Here is a 19,662-nt window from a genome sequence, read left to right on the forward strand (position 1 = left end):
TTGATATTTTTTTTTTCCTTCTCCTATCTTCGTCTTTCGTGGATTGCAGCTCACACACGCACTTCGATGCCAGCATGATAAACACGAGAGTTGAGGAGTTTGGAGGAAGGGAAGACTTGTTAACTGAAGAGACATGAGTTCAAAGGCTTTTGACCTCGAGATGACCGGAGACAGTGCACTTTCTTTTGCCCTGGATCAGAATATATATATATATATATATATATATATATATATATATATATATATATATATATATATATATATATATATGTGTGTGTGTGTGTGTGTGTGTGTGTGTGTGAGCACTGGGATCGTGTTAGATGACCGGAAGTTAGCATTTTCTTTTGCTAGGTTTTTCCTAGACATCAGTTAAGTATTTTTCAAAATCATTTTTCGGGGGATTGGTAAGAGGGAACTGATTCCTTGTAAGTTTTCTGAAATATGCAGAAGACTTGCACGTACGAACAAAATGTATCCATCAATAAATATATATATCAAACAGCGAATTCTTCAACCCTTGTACTGAAGATATATTGTTTGATATTTTAAACCATGTTATCATTGTTTTCCTCCTTTTTACCACCGTTTATCTTTTCCTCCCATTTGTTTCTTATAATATTACCTATATTTTCCTGCCTGATCTCTTGTCTTTGTCCTTTTCATACTATTTTCTTTCTTGTCTTTATCCTCTCATCCTTAGTTTTTCCTCCCAGTTCGGAGAGTCCCCAGTTCACTGACCTTGCCGTCCTCTGACCAGTAAATTAGCTGGGTTTTAATTAGACACTCTTCTCTCCTTCACCTCCATCCCCATCCACACCCCCACACTCCGTCCCTCCCCCTCCCCCCTCTGTCCCATCCCAGTGCTGAGATGGGACGGAAATCATGATGTTCTCTAGATGGCGTTACTTGCTAAAATCCTTATAATGCTGGTAAGGGTGTTTGGAAATTTACTGGGAAAATTCTCTCTCTCTCTCTCTCTCTCTCTCTCTCTCTCTCTCTCTCACCTGATTGGTTTGTTGCTTATATGGAAAAAGAAGAGAAGCAAGCAGATGTTATTAAAGATAGTCAGGAAGAAGCACGACCAGCTTATGCAATATGGGTAACGATATGCCGCCTATAGATCATGTGAAGCATGTTGTTCTCTATGCTGACTTTCATTATGTTTAATTATTTTGGTACGGCGGGTTTGTTTGCCTTGGGGTCAGCCAACAGGAAGTGTAAAAGTTGTAATTAGGAGCTTAAAAGTTAAACCTAATAATGCTCAATTCACATCCTGCCACACATATTCCTGAACCAAATAATATCCTCTGGGAATGATAAGAATTAACCACTTTACTTTGTAAGTCGTAACGAAAGATATAAGCTCAAGATAAAAGAAAGTTGTGATGTAAGAATCATTAGTTAAGAGATTACTGAAAGTTTATAAAATATTCTGGGTAAGCATGACAAGTCTAAGGCCCTTTACTAGTGACTCATCACTTTGGAATTATACGATTTACTGAAATTGTTCTTTGCGATGGTTTGGTCATCAGTTTCTTATTAGCCATGATAGTAAGTTCAGCGAAACTGTTTCATCTCATCTCCTTGTCCTCTTCAGGTCTTTATGAAAATCGGATGGACAGGTTTCTATATATGAGTGACCAAGCTTAATTAATCATTATGACTATCACATGAAATGGGAGGAGGGAGGGGGTGCAGACAGGAGCTGAGAGCTGATAATTTGATTTGTTATCACTTTTATTTTTTCGGTGCTTGCCAGAGCCAGCCAGAGTTAGGGTAAATTATGTTCCCTGGCGGCCATGACTGCCACCAGCAAGCCAGCATGTTTTGGCACACAGGCGGGCAGGCCAGGAGAGGAGGCCAGGTTGTCATGACAATAAATATAGGATCCCTATGTGCTAAACCTGTGCACGCATTCCTTCATATTTCAGCCTCCCGGTACAAACTTTGCCTCTTATTTCTTCCCCATTTTGTTTGGCATTCAATAGGCATCCATTTTAGCATGCTGAACAAGCTGATTGCATGAGCTTAGTCAGCTGTTGCCTGGTACCTGATTTATAGCCCAACTGAATTATTGTTTTTACCTATCATGCCACATCACATACTACCTCCTCCTCGGGGATGGATAGGTATTTAATTATTATTGTTAATTATGGAGGTGCTTATCACCGTATCGCAGGATATTGATGGATTTTCCTTTGGCCAACAAGATGGTAACCCAGCCATTTGATGAACATCGCGTGTGGGCGGGGAATGTGCGCGCGCAACCTAAGGAATGACGTCACTATCCAGCATGGCTGCCTGGGCGGAGCTTATGAGTCCAAACAAAGCCAATTTCTGCAGCACACTTTGCACCCTGGCATGTGACTACTTCCTAGGATCAATACCCAGCCTAAAAGCAAGTGCGTCGAAGCGGAAATCTGGGTGTGTGGGTGCTGGGGACGGTTGTAACGCACATGTAAACAAAGAGTCCCACGTCACAGGGGCGGGTCCCAGTATTCCACTAAATCACCGCCGCCTGTCACCCCTCCGGCTCCCAGAAAATACCGCCCGCGAGAGACAGAAAAAATAGGAACATGCCATCTTTGGGAAAACGGGAAATCGATAAGACGAGGAATAACATTACGGCGTAGGAGACCTAGTTTTCCTTCAGTTTCCTTAGGTTTTCTAGTTTCTTTATTAGTTCTTGTCCGAAATGAAACGTCAATCTATCGATCAGCAAGGAAAAACTTATGTTTTAGAGCAAGATGAAAGGTTGAGCAGCAGTAATAATCCAGGGGAGTACTTTTATTGTCTTTTGATGTTGTTTACCCCCTGTGGAACCCAGTTTAAAATGTTCATCATATCTGAATAAACAAACAGGCATATTAAGGGGTTTTATTGACCATTATCCTTGCGTCCTTCTCTCATATATCGATCTATCACCTGAATGCATCGTTCACCTCCCTCCCACACGGCCCCCACACCCTCGTTCAAAAAGTGCACTCCTAAATGTCTAAGTTCAATCGCAACCGGATCAATAGCCGTTGTAAAACTCTCCTTGCGCATGTGTGGAGGAACTCTGAGGTTTACAGAAAGTGGGAAGCTGCGACCACAAGGAGCAAACCTTCGGAAAGACTTCTAATATGGGGAGAAATGGGCCAACGTCGCAGTCTCGGGTAAGGCGATCGTCCTCCCATTTTCATTGATCATCCGGCGGTAGAACTGGAGCCGGAGAATGGAGGGGGAAGGGGGAGGCTTATCATTTGAGACAAGTGAATTTTCTAGTTCGTAAATACGATATCTGAATACTTGAAAGGCAGATGATAGAGACGTTTTCGGTATCTGTTTTTATGGTAGTCCTTGGCTCATCACGTGACCAGTAAAACTATATATTACTGACCTACACTGAGACAAGTTTGCGAGTTGACCTTGCTTCAGAGCATGTATTTTAAAGGTTTATGAGGCCAGGTATAAGATATTTATCGTAAACCTGATGACCCACTAATTCTCCTGGCACATTTCAGCATGATAAAGCTTTTACCTCATTCGACTGGCTCTTGTTTTTACTATTTAATCGATGGCAATGGTTTTAGTTCCATGCACGACAGCAGTAAAGATGTTGGAAATAGGACCCATTCTCTTCCCCTCACTCTCTCTCTTCTCTTTCTCTCTCAGCATTGCAGACGACGGGGGACATGACGGCTGTGTTAATTATGAAGGTTCTTGTGTGTGTGTAGCGCCCAGTAGGCAACACGGACCTCAGGTGAGCATACATGATTTATGAACACTCCTCTCGCTGCTCGGAGACGTACGTGTGGGAGGAGAGGGGGGGTAGGGTGGCACTAGGATGGAGCCGTGGGGGATGGGTGGGAGGAGGTAGTTGGCGGTTCGTCCCAATTAGCTGCGTCTACTGCTTTATTTTTTAGTATTGTCTCTCATTACTAGCTCTAGTGATTTGGTTACTCATAGCAGTAAACAGTATTAAGCTGAATTTCATAGGATGCTCCACTTAGCTAGTTCTGCTAGAGATATGAGTGCATTATCACAGTAAACTCAGGCGAAATCAGGCAATTGTACTCAGTTTGAATTCGCGCGAAATCTCTGTTCATCCCGCCGGGAAGGTACGTCTACCTTTTTTTGCCACGTTTTTATGGTTTTTACGACTGTGAGAGTTGGTCCCGCTGTTATGGTGCCTCCACTAAAACTAAGGATGAAAACCTCAACCTGTATGACTGCTCGGAGCGTGTACCTGTGGCCTCAGCTTGCCTTTGTGCGAGCTGATATAACCTCTGTCCCTTGTTCAACCACGACGCCATATTGGAGTTTTTCGCTGGATTCTTGTTTACAATAAGCCTTAGCTCTGGTCTGGGGGGGTCCAGCGGCCTCCCGTACGTGTAAAACTCAGGGGTCTGGAATATCAGCAGTGTTTGTTCATAGTTTAGGGATTTGAAAGGGATTATTGTCGTAGATGGATGCGATCGGCGAACCGGCACCAGCCCAGCCACCCACAACCCCCCTCCTCCTCCCTCCGTCCCTTCGTAACTCAGACGATTGAAGTGTTGCTGCGTTGTCGAGGGTTGTCTTGGGCGTTTGCCAGGCTTTTTGCGATATTAGATCTCGACTTGATGTACTGCTCCCGACCCTCGTTAGATCGAACTCCTAACCTGTAGCCATCCCTAAACTCGCCCACACGCAAAATTAAGTCCACAGCGTCCCCCCTACATCCGTATTTATTCTTTACCCTAAGCCTTCGTAAGCTAGGGTGGCAGTAGGGCTCAGAGGCACAGGTTTATGGAGGTGTTATAAGATGAGGTCGGAGGAACATTACGGCTCCCAGCAGTACATGTAAACACAGAGGTTCACCCTCAAGTTTTGCTGACCCTCTCTGCTTTTAATGTTAAAATACAAATGATAAGCAGTTGCGTGATTGTTTTATGCACTTTTGATAACTGATTTATGTAAGAATGATGCATGAGACGTGTTGAGAAATATGATGTGGAAATCAAATGAAATGCTGAGATGAGATGAAAGTAGTGTGTAACAGGAATAAGGTCAGGGTTAATACAGACAAACACCTGTGCCCCTGTCTTTGGGTTAATGGTAGGTTTTATTGTGGTGACGTAACTATTCTACGTCCTTGAACATTATGAAAGTAACATCGTCTACCCCTCCTTTAATTCCTTGATTTCTTACCACACAAATTAACGTTGCACTAAGTAATTTCTCAGAGGGTTCACGGGAATAGAAAAGTAATAAAATTGCCTTATGAACTTAATGCTGGACATAATGTTTTCATGACAGTATTTTCATCTAATTTTTTTTTTTTTTTTTTTTTATGTAGCCAGGATAGGTATGGGTTTTGTTGGTTTTTAATATATTACCTGTTAGACTGTCTTGTGAGTATTATAAGATTTTTGTACATGCAGGACGACATAATCTCTGTGTTATATTTATTCATGCCTGTTTTTGATTTTATCTACTTTTTTTGGAAGTTTTTGCCTCTGAAGGACGGGAGACATTTGTGAATTCTATAAATGTTCCCTTGCTGCAATAAATCTTCGAGAAATTAAATCACACATACTTCTAGCATGTTACAGCCTCATAAAATGTGCAGTGAATTACGATATAAAAGTGATGCTGTTCGTGCTAATAGATAGAATAATAATTAGGCATACAGGCGAAGCTATATGTGAACAAGCTCCTTTATCTTTCTTCTCGTGTCATGATGATAGACATTATTATTATTATTTTTTTTTTTTTTTTGTGAAGTCTTTGGAACAGCACTGGCAGCGACTTCGTTCATTTCTCACTCTATGCAGGTTAACATGTAGTTTTACTTAATTTTTATTATTTTCTCTCTCCACTTTTACTACTATTCAGACACACTCATTATTTACCCTCTTTTATAGTTACATGATGTTTGTATTTTTGTTACAGCTTTCTTTCATTCTTTTTTTTTTTACACTAGATTTTTTCTGTCTGCATGAACTATCTTGCTGTAGTCTGTAGATTAGTTTTTTTTTTTCCCCTTAATTTTGCATCAACAGTAACTTTATTTCTTTTCTGTATTTTCATTAGTTTCTTGAGAACATAAGTGATAAAATTATTTCATGTACTTAAAGCAGTTAGTAAACTTTCACCTTGGGTTTATCATGTTTATTTCACCTTTTTTTAGTTATCTTTTTATAGGGCCATTAGTTTCGCACTACTGAAATCATGGTTTTCTATATTTCGTTCTTGATTACTTGGCGTAGATTTTCGTCATTTTGCAGTTTTTTCTCATATTTCATTGACAAGAACACGTTACTACGGGTCTGTAACTTTTTCACAGCACTTCATTGTAACTGGTACCATAGACTGCTGTTTTGCATCCTCTCCGTAGCACTTCTTCGTGACTAGCACCATTTTCTAGTGCTCAACTCTTGCAGCTCAGTATTCCAGATGGAGAGATGACAGTTTTAGGCCAAGTAAAAGTGGTCAGAGTATAGTTTTATTATCAACAGATGTCTCGCTCCTCAGCATATAGCAGCTTCCGTCCTGGCCAGGTGATCGTGATGCATAAATTACCCTCTCCTCACCTGTACGAAAAGAAGAAAAGCTGTTAACCAGGGGAACACTAGCCTTATGCTGTTATTTGCTTAGTGATTGTTACTAACTCCTTCAGTATAATGTCGTCCTTATTTATTTATTTAGTTATTTATTATTATTATTATTATTATTATTATTATTATTATTATTATTATTCAAGCCAACTATCTGCAGATTTTGTTTTAGCTTAGTTGAGGCTTCTCAGAATGCAGGGAATAGATCAAGAAATACAGTAATCCCTTCTTCATTACCGCCTTCCTAAGCTGAATAAAATCACTCGTCTGTTGCAGGAGAGAACTAGATATAATCGTCACTGTACTGGAAGGATTAATTTGATGATGATGATGATGATAATGGTGATCATGATGGATGATAAGTTATCCTAAATTTTAAGCACTTTTTAATAATCATCCCGTAACGGTGAGGCAAATATAGGTAAGATGATAACCCCCAAATTGGTAGGTACTTCTTATAGATGAGTAAAATACCTATTGTTAGAATATAAAGACTAAATGCAATAGTATCGTTGAGTGTTTATCGGGTTTGACTAGATATGTAATTAAATTTTGTTTGGTAGCAATATATGGCTAATAATGTATTTGTTCGAGGCTCCATTCCTATTTTGCTGAGACTTTAAATATTTGTCGACCTATTTAAGTTCTTTGTCTCTTAATGAAGAAAGGGTGATATTCTGGTGATTATAGGATCATTTGTTACTAGTTAAGTCTGTGTAGTGCTAGAAGAAGACTTATTATTTGGGGAATATGATGTTAGGCTTAGTTATATATAATTAGTGAATATGATTTTAGGTCTACTTCCCCATAATATAACCTATGTCGTACTAGGATATTTAATGAGATATTTGACTGAGAGAGAACAATTAAATACATTTATATCCGAGTATTACTGATAAGAGATGTAATTAATCGTAAGCACAACAGTATTCAATTAACAGATAAGGACATAGTGAGGGGAGGGAGGTCATTACATATGCAGAATGGAGATAACTTTATGTCTCACTCTCCATTCATTCAGCGCCGCAAAAAACTGAGAGAGATAAGGCCAGGGTACAATTTCCATACATTTCTGAGCACACGGACGTAGCCATGTTCCGCCTTTTATGCCCCGCCACGCCCTTCTTATCAGATAACAGTGAAATGGCTATCCTTCTCCATCTCGGTCTTTCTATCAGTCAGCAGTGTATCTTCACCCCCGTAACCTCCGCTCCCTCTTTTGCCCAATAGATCCTTTCTCTATTTTTCCACCCATATTTATCTGTCCTAACTACAGCAAATCCTTCTTATCAGATAACAGTGAGATGGCTATCTCTTTCCATCTCGCTCTTTCTATCAATCAGCAGTGCATCTTCACCCCCGTATATCTCTCACTTCCTCTTTTGCCCAATAGATCACTCCTCTATTTTTCCACCGCTATTTATCTGCCTGTTTCCCCAGCCTGAACGAACCATAATCCCAACTCATACGAAACTGGAGGCTCGTTCGATTCTGGGGGTACTTCATCCTCGTTTCCTTTTTAAGTAAATGGAGAGGCATGTGCGTGAGGTTGGGTGGGTTTCGTGGGAGGGTTGAGGGGGAGGAGGAGGAGGGACGATTTTCGCGATGGGCACAGCTGAGCCCGATCGCTAGCTGTTATCGTGCCTCGGGCTGTGGAGGTTCAGTTTGCAGTTGCAGAGAAATATTGCACATTGGCAGTGATGTAGGGTGACGCAAACTGGTGCACCCGGGGAACCTTTTGGCTGCTCCCTCCCTCTCTCTCTCTCTCCCCGACCCTCCCCATCCTCTCCCCTTAAATCTGGGGTGACATTAATAATAGATTGAGGCCTGACTCGTCCCTCTGTATCTCCCTGACTGACCCCTGTAAATAAAAGTGAATATTGGCACGGCCGAGCTGACTCATCCATCGGGAAGGACCGCTTGATTGACCGGGTTTGTCTAGTCCTGTTTTTTGTGTCTACGTCTGGGATGAACCTTCTCGTGTGGCCTTCCTGTTTATTAACCAGAGTGGCTGAGCTAAGTGATGATATGGCCAGGCACTGATAAATGTAGAGTTATTGAGGGCACTGTGCGCGTTCTCTGTATTGAATTTCATATATGTAATTACTTCCAGTATTAGTTTCAGCATTATTTCTTACTTTCCAAAAATTATGATTTCTTTATGAGTGCAAAAATTAAAATAAGCTTTTCGACTAAACTGGTTATAAGTCTTGCTAGATGAAATTAATGTGGATGTATGTCTAGCTTTATTACTTATTTTCCTTTCGTGATTGATTCTGAAAATCTTTAGGGACACAGAAACTAAAATATCGTCTTAGCACATGCGAACAGCGCTTTTCTTAGATGAACTAATTCTATAATTATATCCCATTTTAGACAAAGTAATATTCTGAATATGTGTTTTCTAGATGAAGTAAGGCATGATCACTATATCCCCCACAAACTCCCTCCGGTGTGAGAATTAAGCCATGTGCGAGAATTATGGTGCCTATAATGAGTGGAGGTGAGTCCCAGATGGTGGTGGGGGATGAAGGGGACGAGTCAGTGGTATGTCTTCCCTTAGTCCTTGAAGATGTGCAGCGTCTGGGGATTCACTCAATGTATAATTATGTGAGTGTATGTGCACATATGTGTTTGGGCAGTCGTGTTTGTGAGATGTGTGATATATATATATATATATATATATATATATATATATATATATATATATATATATATATATATATATATATATATATATATATAATGGGAACGATTGGAAATACATGTGTGGATATGATATGATGTTTTCTAAATACATATTCATTGCATATATGTTTTTAGGAGAGAGAGAGAGAGAGAGAGAGAGAGAGGGGAGGGGAGGGGAGGGGGAAGAGAGAGTGTGAAAATGAGAGTGAGAGAGCGGTCTCCTCAAACAAGGGCATCAGCTTCTGTTAGTCTATTCAGTGCAGGCTCTTGGCACCCTCAGTCTGACAGGGGTGGCACTCATTAACGTGCCTGCTGTGATGCATGTTGGCCCTGGCACTCCTATACCCACTCCCTCCCTCCTCCTCCCTCATCTCTCTTCTCCCTTCTGCCTGTAACCCCCTTCCCTGCCTCCTTCTTCATTTTCCTCCTCTTTCGTCTCCGTCCCCTCTGTTTTGTTTCCCTCTTTATCACATCCTTTTCTCTCATCTTGCCCCTGCTTCCTTCCCTCTCATCTTCCCCATGTCTCCCTCCTTCTCATCTCTCCCTACCTTCCACCTTCATATCTCCTCCCCGCCTCCCTTCCTGTCATCTCCTGTCTCCCTCTTCATCTCCTGTCCCTCCCTTCGTACCCTCTCATCTCCTTTCAGCCTACCTATCCCCTCAACTCTTCCCTCCCTCTTGTTTTCCCCTACGTCTCTCTCCATACTCCCTCATCTCCTCCCTGTCTGCCTACCCCTCATCTCCTCCCAGCCTGCCTTTCTCCACATCTCCCTGCCTGCCTCCCTCCCTCCTTCCTCATCTCCCTACCTGCCTGCCTGCCTCCCTCCTTCATCTCCCCCTTGCTTTTTGTCCTCCCTGCCTCTCTTCTCACCTCCTCTCTGCCTCCCTCTTCATCTTCCTTCTGCCTTCCCCTCATCTCCTCCCTTGCCTTACGTAATGTCTTATCTCACCCTAATCTCCCTTCTGTTTCCATTTCCATTTCTCTCTCTCTCTCTCTCTCTCTCTCTCTCTCTCTCTCTCTCTCTCTTATATTCATCTTCTGTTGTCATGTCCTTTACCGTAGTTTAATAATTCCTTACTATAATGCCATTTCACCTCCTTCTTCTCCTTCACCTTTCCCTTTTTTTTATTACTCTATACTTTCCATGTTCTTTCGGTCCTCATTTGCTCTCTCTTTACATTTTCTATTTTTTTATTTATAGATATGTGTGAGATGGAGGTCTTTATTTTTTCTCATTCTTTTCTCGTTTTATTTTCAACTTTTTATCCCTTCTGCTAATTATCCACTCCTGTTATTTTCTTTCAACATTAATATTACGATTACATTTTTACTGTTTTCCCCTCCTCATTACACTTTTTTTTTTTTAACAATCGGTTACATTTCCTTCATATTTCATTTCGTTTTGTTCATTATTCTGCATTTTTCACCTCAACTCCCCTATTTCTAATTGTCTTTTTGTGTCGTTTTATCTTGATCGTTTGCATTGCTATTGCGTCTCTTATGTCATTCCTTTGTTTCTCAGGTAACATTATGTATTTTTTTACTTTCCTTAAAGATGATTGTCTTGGTTCTCGTTAATACTGTTCGTGGTTCATTTTGTACTTTTAGTCAGTTATCTCATTTAGTAATCTCATTCTTTTTTTTTTCTCTCTCTCCCAAACTCGACCCTCTTAAACCCTTCTGATGCTCACATGCACGTCTTAAGCCCTTCTTCCCCTCTTCACCACCCTCTTCCCCCCTTCACCACCCCATTCCACCCCCTCCCGCACCCCACCACACCCTTCACCAACCACCCTGCCCCTCCCTCCCGTAGCCTCTCCCTCCCCCACCCACCCTGCATCCCTCAAGAACACCCCGCACCCCCATCCCCTACCCCCAGCGTATATCTGATCCTCACAGCTCTCCCTCCCTCTACCCACACTTCCTTTCCACCCTTCCCTTTTCTTTCCCACATTTCGACTTTCCTTGCCTTTTTCACCTCCTTTTCCCCTCTGTCTCCCGCTTATCTGTTTCTTCTCTTCCCACTTTTCTCACCTTCCGTTTCATGTTTTTCTCATTTTCCCCTCGACCACGTCTTCATTCCCTCTCATTCCCACTATTTACTTTCCTCTCTCTCTCTCTCTCTCTCTCTCTCTCTCTCTCTCTCTCTCTCTCTCTCTCTCTCTCTCTCTCTCTCTCTCTCTCTCTCCTACTTTTTTCCATTTCTTTGCTTTCCCACCTTGGTTTCCTTCACCTCTTTTTTTTTTCCATTAATTTTTCTCTCTTTCCCATTTTTCACAATTTCTTTCTTTCCCTCTTTCTCTTTTCTCCTCTCTTTCCCACTTTTATTTCTCTTTCTTTCATACATTTCTCCTTCTCTCTCTTTCTCATTGTTCTTTCCCTTTGCTTAGTTTTGTACAGATATATCGTATTCATCAACTTCCCTCCCTCCATTTCTCAGTACACTTTTTTTCCCACTCACCTTCTACCATCCTTTTCTGCCCCTCACTCCCTCCCTCCCTCCCTCCATCCATCCATCCATCCATCCGTCCATCCATCCGTCCATCCATCCATCCGTCCATCCATCCATCCATCCATCCATCCATCCATCCATCCATCCTTCCATCCATCCATCCTTTCTCCCTACTCACCTTTCATCCCTTCCAGCTCACTTTTCCCTCTCTTTCAACACAGCACATCCATACTTTCTTCCATCCATACATCCTTACTCTTTCTTTCTCCTCACCCACCTCTGTTTCCTTCCTATTCCTCATTTCTTCCCTCTATACCTACATCTGCTTCATTCCCCCCTTCTCTCTCCTTCATTCCATTTCCCTCTTTCTTTCCATTAACTCACACTCCTTTCCCTCCCGTTCTACTCAGATTTCATTCCCAAGTTACCTAGTATAACTTAGCTTTCTTACTTGACTCTTCCTTTGTCCTCCAGTCATTCCGTTTGTCTCTTTCCCTACTCCTTCCGCGTCCTCTCTTCCTGCTTCCTTTCCCGTCTTCCCTTCTTGTTTTCTCCCCCTCCTTCCTCTTATTACCTTGCCTCTCTTCCCCTTCTATCACGTTCTTTCGTCTCATTCCTTCCTATCGTCTTCACCCTTCACTCATTTCCCTCCATCCATTATTTTCTTTCACTTCTCTCCTTCCTCTTCCTCTCACTCATCTCCACCCTACAAGTCCTTCCTGTATCCTTCTCCCCTTCCTTCCCCTCACATCCTTTCTCCCTGTCGCCCCTCTGCCCTTTTTCCCCTCACCATTCCTTCCATACCAACTTGAAAGCCTGTCCTCTTCCCCCTTCGTGGACATAGTTTAGTCTGTGCCTTCTTTAAACATCCTCCCCTCCTCACTTCCCTTCTTCCTTTCTACACCTCTTCCTCTTCTTCCATCTCTCTCTTTCCTCCTCCTCTTTACTCTTTATATTTCTTCCTCCCTTCCCCTCCTTTTCACCCTTTTACCTCACTCTCCTCCTCTCTGGTTTCCCTTTCTTCTCTCTTCTAATCTTTTCTTTTCCCTTATTCTCTCTTATTTCATTTTGGTTCTCTCTCTCTTTCTCTCTCTCTCTCTCTCTCTCTCTCTCTCTCTCTCTCTCTCTCTCTCTCTCTCTCTCTCTCTCTCTCTCACACACACACACACACACACACACACACACACACACACACACTTCATATTTGTCCTGTTTCAGCCATTCTCTGCCTCTTATCGCAGTCTGCTGGCATGTGACGTCGGCTGTGTAGATTTCTCATTAATATATTCACCTCATCTATACCTGTCACAGCCCCTCCTTGTACCTGTCCTTTCCCTTTGCAATCTTTCTGTCTTGTGCGCCTTTTACCGTCTCTCTGATTCGTCCCTTTCTTTCGGTCCTTTTTTCTTTACTGTATCTGTCGTTTCCCTTTGCCATCTCCCTGTCTCGTACCCTTTTTACGGTCTTTCTGTTTCGTCCCCCTCTTTTTCTTTTTTGTTGTTCTTTAGTTTACCTGTCCTCTCCCTTTGGAATCCCTCTGTCCTTTAGCCTTTTTACCGTCCTGTCATTTCCCTTTGCAATCTCTCTTTCTCCTACTTTGTTTTACCGTCTTTCTGTTTTGTCCCCTTTTTTTCCTCTATTTTTGTCCGTCTTTTGTGTTTTTAATCTTCCTTTTCACTTTTCTATCTTCGCTTTTGTACACTCTTTCACCTTGTTCTTCTCCCTTTTCTTTGTTTGCCATCTTTCCTTTTCTCTCTAGTGAGCTCAGCTTCTGTCTCTTCCATGGTCCTTTTCTGTCTGCTGTTTTTTCTTTCCTCTTCTCTTGTTCTGCTGTACTGTCGCGCCCTTATATATTATATATATATATTTGTTTATTATATTATAAATATATATATATATATATATATATATATATATATATATATATATATATATATATTATAAATATATATATATATATATATATATATATATATAATGTCTGCTCTCTTATGCTTCATCCTTTAATGTCTGCCCTCTTCTGTCTCTTTCTTTTCTCTTTTCAGTCTTGCTCATTTACTCCCTACCGACTTTCTGTTCTTTCACTTATTCCCTTTCTGTTTGTCCTCTGGTTTTCCTTGGACGTCTGTCTATTATCTCCTTTTTTTTTAACGTCTCTTCCTCTTCTCTTCTTAAGTACCAGCTATTCCTGTTCTCATCTCCCTTTACCATATAATCTTTAATGACTTATATTTTTCCGTTCCTTTGCTGTCGTTCTTTCTGTTTGACATCTTTCCATTACAGCCTATACTCTTCTTTTCCTGTCAGCTTCTCTCTCTCTCTCTCTCTCTCTCTCTCTCTCTCTCTCTCTCTCTCTCTCTCTCTCTCTCTCTCTCTCTCTCTCTCTCTCTCTCTCTCTCTCTCTCTCTCTCTCACACACACACACACACACACACACACACACACACACACACACACATATGTAAACACGTCTTTCTCCCTGCAGTTTGCACTATCTCTATGAGACCTGACTCAGAAATGACAAGGTCGTTTTCTTGTATTGTGGGATAATAACCCTTTTAATCAAGTGACTTTTTTTTCTCTTATTTTTACTTTCCCTAGAGGCTTTTTTTTTTCTCTCTTTTTTCTTGAGGGCACACTTTTTGAAGAGAGGAAGTTGTAGATATAAGGTACAGTAATTCCTCCTCTGCTAAAGGGGCGCTCAAAAATTCATTAAAACCATCATTTAGTAAAGAAAATAAACTACTAAAAAGAAATCACCATATTGAAATTAGTAGCGAAAATAAACTAAAAAAAAAAAAAAAACAGTCCCCTTATTTATGGGTTCAACCAAAACCGACACCACTGAACCTGCGATTGGTAAAGATAGGCTTATGCAGTGGACTTGTGAAGATTGCCGCCTCTCCTTCGTTTACTAATAGGACTCTCACATGAATACCTGAACACTTTGGACGCGAATTACGAACTTTTACATATTTTCACATAACATCAGAAAATTTGTTCCTGTTTGAAGACCGTAGCAAGAGTGCCCACGGGTATTTTAGATTATTTTTTTTTTTTATCTTTTTTGGGTGAGAATGAAGAACTTTTGTATTTTCATCCAGGTAACATCAGGCGATTTTATTCAGGTCATAGCGAAACCCCGCCGCTAAAGGGCTAAATGGGTGCTACATCTCGCTGTTCAATTAGCTTAGGTAGGTTTGCGCATGGAGAATCACTAAGCTGCCGTGGCGGGGGTGAGAGAGAGAAAGAGAGAGAGTTTGGCATGCATTTTATTTTCCCTCACGGGTACGAACATTTGACTTAGTCGTTCTAACAGTCACCATTTCCTGGCGTTTTGTAAAAGGTGATCTTTCTACGAATATAGATGTTAGGTATTACACAAGTACGAGTATGCACCTCTTTTAAACCTTTCCGTACGATGACTCCTCTGCTATACACATTGTTTGCAGACCAATAGACCTTACGTATATTGTAGGGGTCAGAAACAACCTACATAAACTTCTGTAGTAGTAGTAGAAGTAGACGTAGTAGCACTAGTAGTAGTTGTCGTAGCAGTACCAGTAGCTGCAACCCCTGGTTCATCTGAATATAAACCCAGTGGAGTGCAGGCTGAAGTGCACTCTTCCTACAGCTTCCAATCCTTCTTTCGGGAGGTAGGGAGGGGGGTGAGGAACGTTTAGGAGTTGATGTTTTGTGTTTGTGTTATCGTTTTGTATCTCTGTTGGTGTATCAGAAACTGGTGTTTATTCACTAAATATTCTGCCATACCTTAAGGATTCTGTTACTTCGAGGATCTCAGTAAAATTATGTGTTGTTAGGCGAATTTACACTTGTTTTGCTAGTTATTTCGTTCATATAATCTCTCTCTCTCTCTCTCTCTCTCAAAATTCCATATTCTCGTGAAACTTGGAACTGCATTTCGTTCCATTATCCACCATTCCTTGCTTCTCCATATCTCCATCTCCATCATTCCCTTTGCCCTTTCACCCCCTTTCTTTGTCTCTGCATCCAGCTTTTTCCTTTCCAGGCAGGTTCATCACCTCCTTTCCCCTATTCCCCCATCCCACTTCCCCCATAATCTACCCCCTCCGTCTCTAACCCCTCATTCCAGAGCTCCCCCACCCCTCATCCCGCCCCCCTCTCGCTATCTCCCCCTCGAGGTCCTCCTTCACTCGGCTCTCCCCCTCTAATTCCTGGCACTCAAGGGGTTATCTACATCTGAACCTCCAGTCCTCAAGTGCTTGCTCGTGTGTGCCTGTGTGCGTGTTTTGGGGGCGTCTGTGGCTTTGTGTGTGCGTGTCATTGTGCTTTTAAAGTGTGTGTGTGTGTAAGGGCGTGTGCCTTTGTTTCGGTGTTCAGAGTGTGTGTGTGTGTGTGTGTGTGTGTGTGTGTGTGAGAGAGAGAGAGAGAGAGGGGGGGGTGCATGTACCGATGTGTGTAAATTAATGTAAACCATTCATGTCGTATGGCTATAAGTATTACGGAAACCTTTAAGCTAAATCTGTAGTTAGATAGACTGATATAGATAAATAGATAGATAGATGGATGGATTTGTGTGTGTGTGTGTCTGCGTGTGTGTGTGTGTGTGTGTGTGTGTGTGTGTGTGTGTGTGTGTGTGTGTGTGTGTGTGTGTGTGTGTGTGTGCGTGCAAGAATGTCACAACTCATGCTGCATACTAAGTGACTGCATGCTTTATGACGACTTATGCTGTGTACACAATTATTCACACACACACACACACACACACACACACACACACACACACACACACACACACACACACACACACAAAATCCCATCTACAACCTAGAGAGAGAGAGAGAGAGAGAGCAGAGGTTAACAAATCACACCCTAACGACCCTCACCTCTCCACCTTGAGACGACCCAGACGAGGTAGCAGGCTGGAGGAGGTGTAAACAAACAGAATCTTAAAGTACTACAAGTTGGTCAGGGGAAGAGATTGGCTTGTTCTTCTCGACGCCTTTGCTGTATTTAGTTTTTTCTTATCCTTGTCTTTATTTCCTTTTTCTTTTCTGTTCTTTCTTTTGTCTGGTTTGTAGTTTTTGTCTGTTCGTTTTTCCTTTTTTGTCCTGATTTTCCACCTCGCTATTACCATTTTCTTTTGTCCATCGTTATTTTCTCCTTATAATTCTGTTTCTTTATTTACTGTTACCGCATCTCTTTAGCAGTCCTTATTATCTTTTTACTTATTTACCTACAGCAACTTCCTTTCTGCAAGTAGCCCTGTCATCTGTCTCTTTCTTCTTCTTCTTCTTTATTATTTTTATTATTATTATTATATTATTGTTATATTAACTTCGACGTTCTGTGTTGTTCGCAATACATAGTACCTTCCATTTTTCCCTCTTTCACGTACATTCGTTGGTATGTTTTGCCATTTTATTGCTTCTGTAACACGTGTAGTTTTTACAAGATAACCAACTGTAATTCATACAAAAACAGAGACTTCTTCATTCCCCCAGAGAGAGAGAGAGAGAGAGAGATTCAACCATGACCACTAGAAAGGTCAGCACCGTCATCGTGGCTAAACTGGAAGGAATGAAACGGGATTTTGGAATCACAGTAGAACAGAGAAAAGCTTATGAACAATAGACTTTAGTGGCAGATGCAAGACATTTAGGAGGAAAATCCATTTCATAGATGGAGGAATATCTGAGGGAGGAAGGCCTTTGTTAGGGACGGAGAGGCTTCTACATTTTTTTTTTTTCTTGTGGCCATTCCGCATCAGTTCTGGGATTAGGCATGTGGTATAAGTAGATTAGCACAGTATCTCATATTTCGAAGTCCTCACTAAAGAAGTATATAAATCTCTCTCAGGAATTTTCTAAACCATTCACATAAACATCCCAGAAATATTCACGAAGGAATTCATCTTCATCCAGTTCTTTTGTAATCTAATAAATATGGATGGATATCGAAGAAATTCAGTAAATCTTTTCAAAGCCGGGACGATGAGGTGTCCTATATAATTCTAGTTAATACCAGACGCTTTTATTTAGCTTAAGAGAGCCAGTGAATGGGTTAACGAAGGTTTTATCTAACCTCTTCAGCTAGAAGTCTCTCTCGAAGCAGAAGAAATTGATATGGAGATAGAAAGTAATGAAAAAGTAGGAGTGGCCGAGGTGGATGAGTTGTTGTTGTTGTTGTTATTATTCTCCGACAGGGAGAGTATGTTTTCACCCTGTTTGTTTGTCTGTATTTTTGTCTGTTAGCAAGATTACTCAAATACTAAAAGAAAGATTTGGACCTAATTCGGTGGGTAGGTAGTCCATGTCCCAGAGAATAGTCGATTAAATTTTGGGACCGATGTTTGTTAGTCTGTTAGCAGGATTACTCAAAAACCATAATGGAGATTTGGACCAAATATGGTGGGTAGATAGCCCATGTCCTAGGGAACAATCGATTAACTTTTGACACCGATTCGGATCATATTACAGATTCTGGACCCGGAAAACACTTTTTGCGAAACACAAATCAGTAATGAGAATACCTAGTCGATTATGAAAAGTGGTCTGGAAATTACATTGCCCTTGTCGGTGAGATGCACTCCACTGAGTGCTCCTCTATTGTTGTTTTTGTTTTTGTGGCCATAGGTTCAGCTGGATTTGAATCCTGTGGATTACAGGCTGAAGTCGCCCTTCTTTCGTCCACTATTCACCTTTTGGGAATAGGAAGGAAGGTGAGAGGCGTTTGTATAACCCGGCAACAGAGCCACCTGGTTATGTCAATGCCACCACGTGAAGGTGTCCCTCTCCTGCACAAGTGAAAGGGTTAAAAAAATATACATTCCTGGACAAGTATCATCGGTATTTCACGAGAAGGTTCGTCTAGGCGTCAGCACCAGAGGGTCCGCCTGACTCTCCCTGCCCTTCTTCTTACCGAGTGTTTATCCCAGACTTCAACAAATGGCCACCCCGCCAAGGTAAACTGTTGGGGTCACTCATCTTAGAACCACTGACGTCCTGATTATCTCTTCACTACATCCCCCTACACCCCTGTCACCACCTTCTTCCCCTCCTCCTTTCTCTTCCCGTCACTTTTCTCCCACTTCCTCCTTTTCTGCTCCGTTTTCTTTCTTTTTCTCTCCCCCCCCTTCCCCACCCTCTCTTCCCTCCTTCTCCGTCACCCTTTCATTCATCCTCCCACCTGTTCCCATGTATTTCTTCCTCCATTTTCTACACATTCCCCCCTCTCATCTTCCTTACCCTCTCCTTTTCATTCTCCCCTTCCTCTGCTCCTCTTCCCTGCCCTCTCTCCCTCTTCCCTTTCTTGCCTCTCCCTGAGTTCCTCACGAACCTCCCTTTCCCAGTCTACTTGCCTTCCTTTACCTCCCTTCTCTCTCTCTCTCTCTCTCTCTCTCTCTCTCTCTCTCTCTCTCAAGATCAATAGATAGACAGATAGATTGACCTGTATGTCTACCTATTTCAGCTTTTCCTTTCGTTTCACTAATTTCTACCATCTTTCATTCTTTTTCACACTGTCCCTCGCCTTTTTTTTTCCCTTTCCGTCCTCCTCCACCCATTATCTCGCGTTTTTTTTTCTCCTTTCCTTATACCTCATGCCTCTCTCCTTGCTTCCTCATCTTTCCCCCCCCCCTTTTTTTCCTTCATCATCGTTCCATCCTTTTCCTCATTGTCTTCCTCCGTGTGTTCTCATTTTTCTTTTCTTCCTTATAATCCATCTCCCCTGACTTCCTTCCATATTCCTCCTCAATTTCGTTTCCTTGCCTCTAATTTCTCCTCATTAGCTTTTCTTCCGTGTTTCCCTTCCCCCTTGACTTCCATATTCCTCCTCATTTTCTTCCCCTTGTCTCTACTCTTGCTTTCTCCTCCTCCTGCCTGTGCTCTCCTGCCTCGCCTTTTCTTTACACTGCCCTCCCACCGCCTGCTCCCTCCTCCCGCAATTTACACTTG

The sequence above is a fragment of the Coenobita brevimanus genome, chromosome 66 (assembly GCF_032717465.1).
Source record: "Coenobita brevimanus isolate Jiangsu-jjx chromosome 66, ASM3271746v2, whole genome shotgun sequence".
In the NCBI taxonomy this organism is placed as follows: domain Eukaryota; kingdom Metazoa; phylum Arthropoda; class Malacostraca; order Decapoda; family Coenobitidae; genus Coenobita; species Coenobita brevimanus.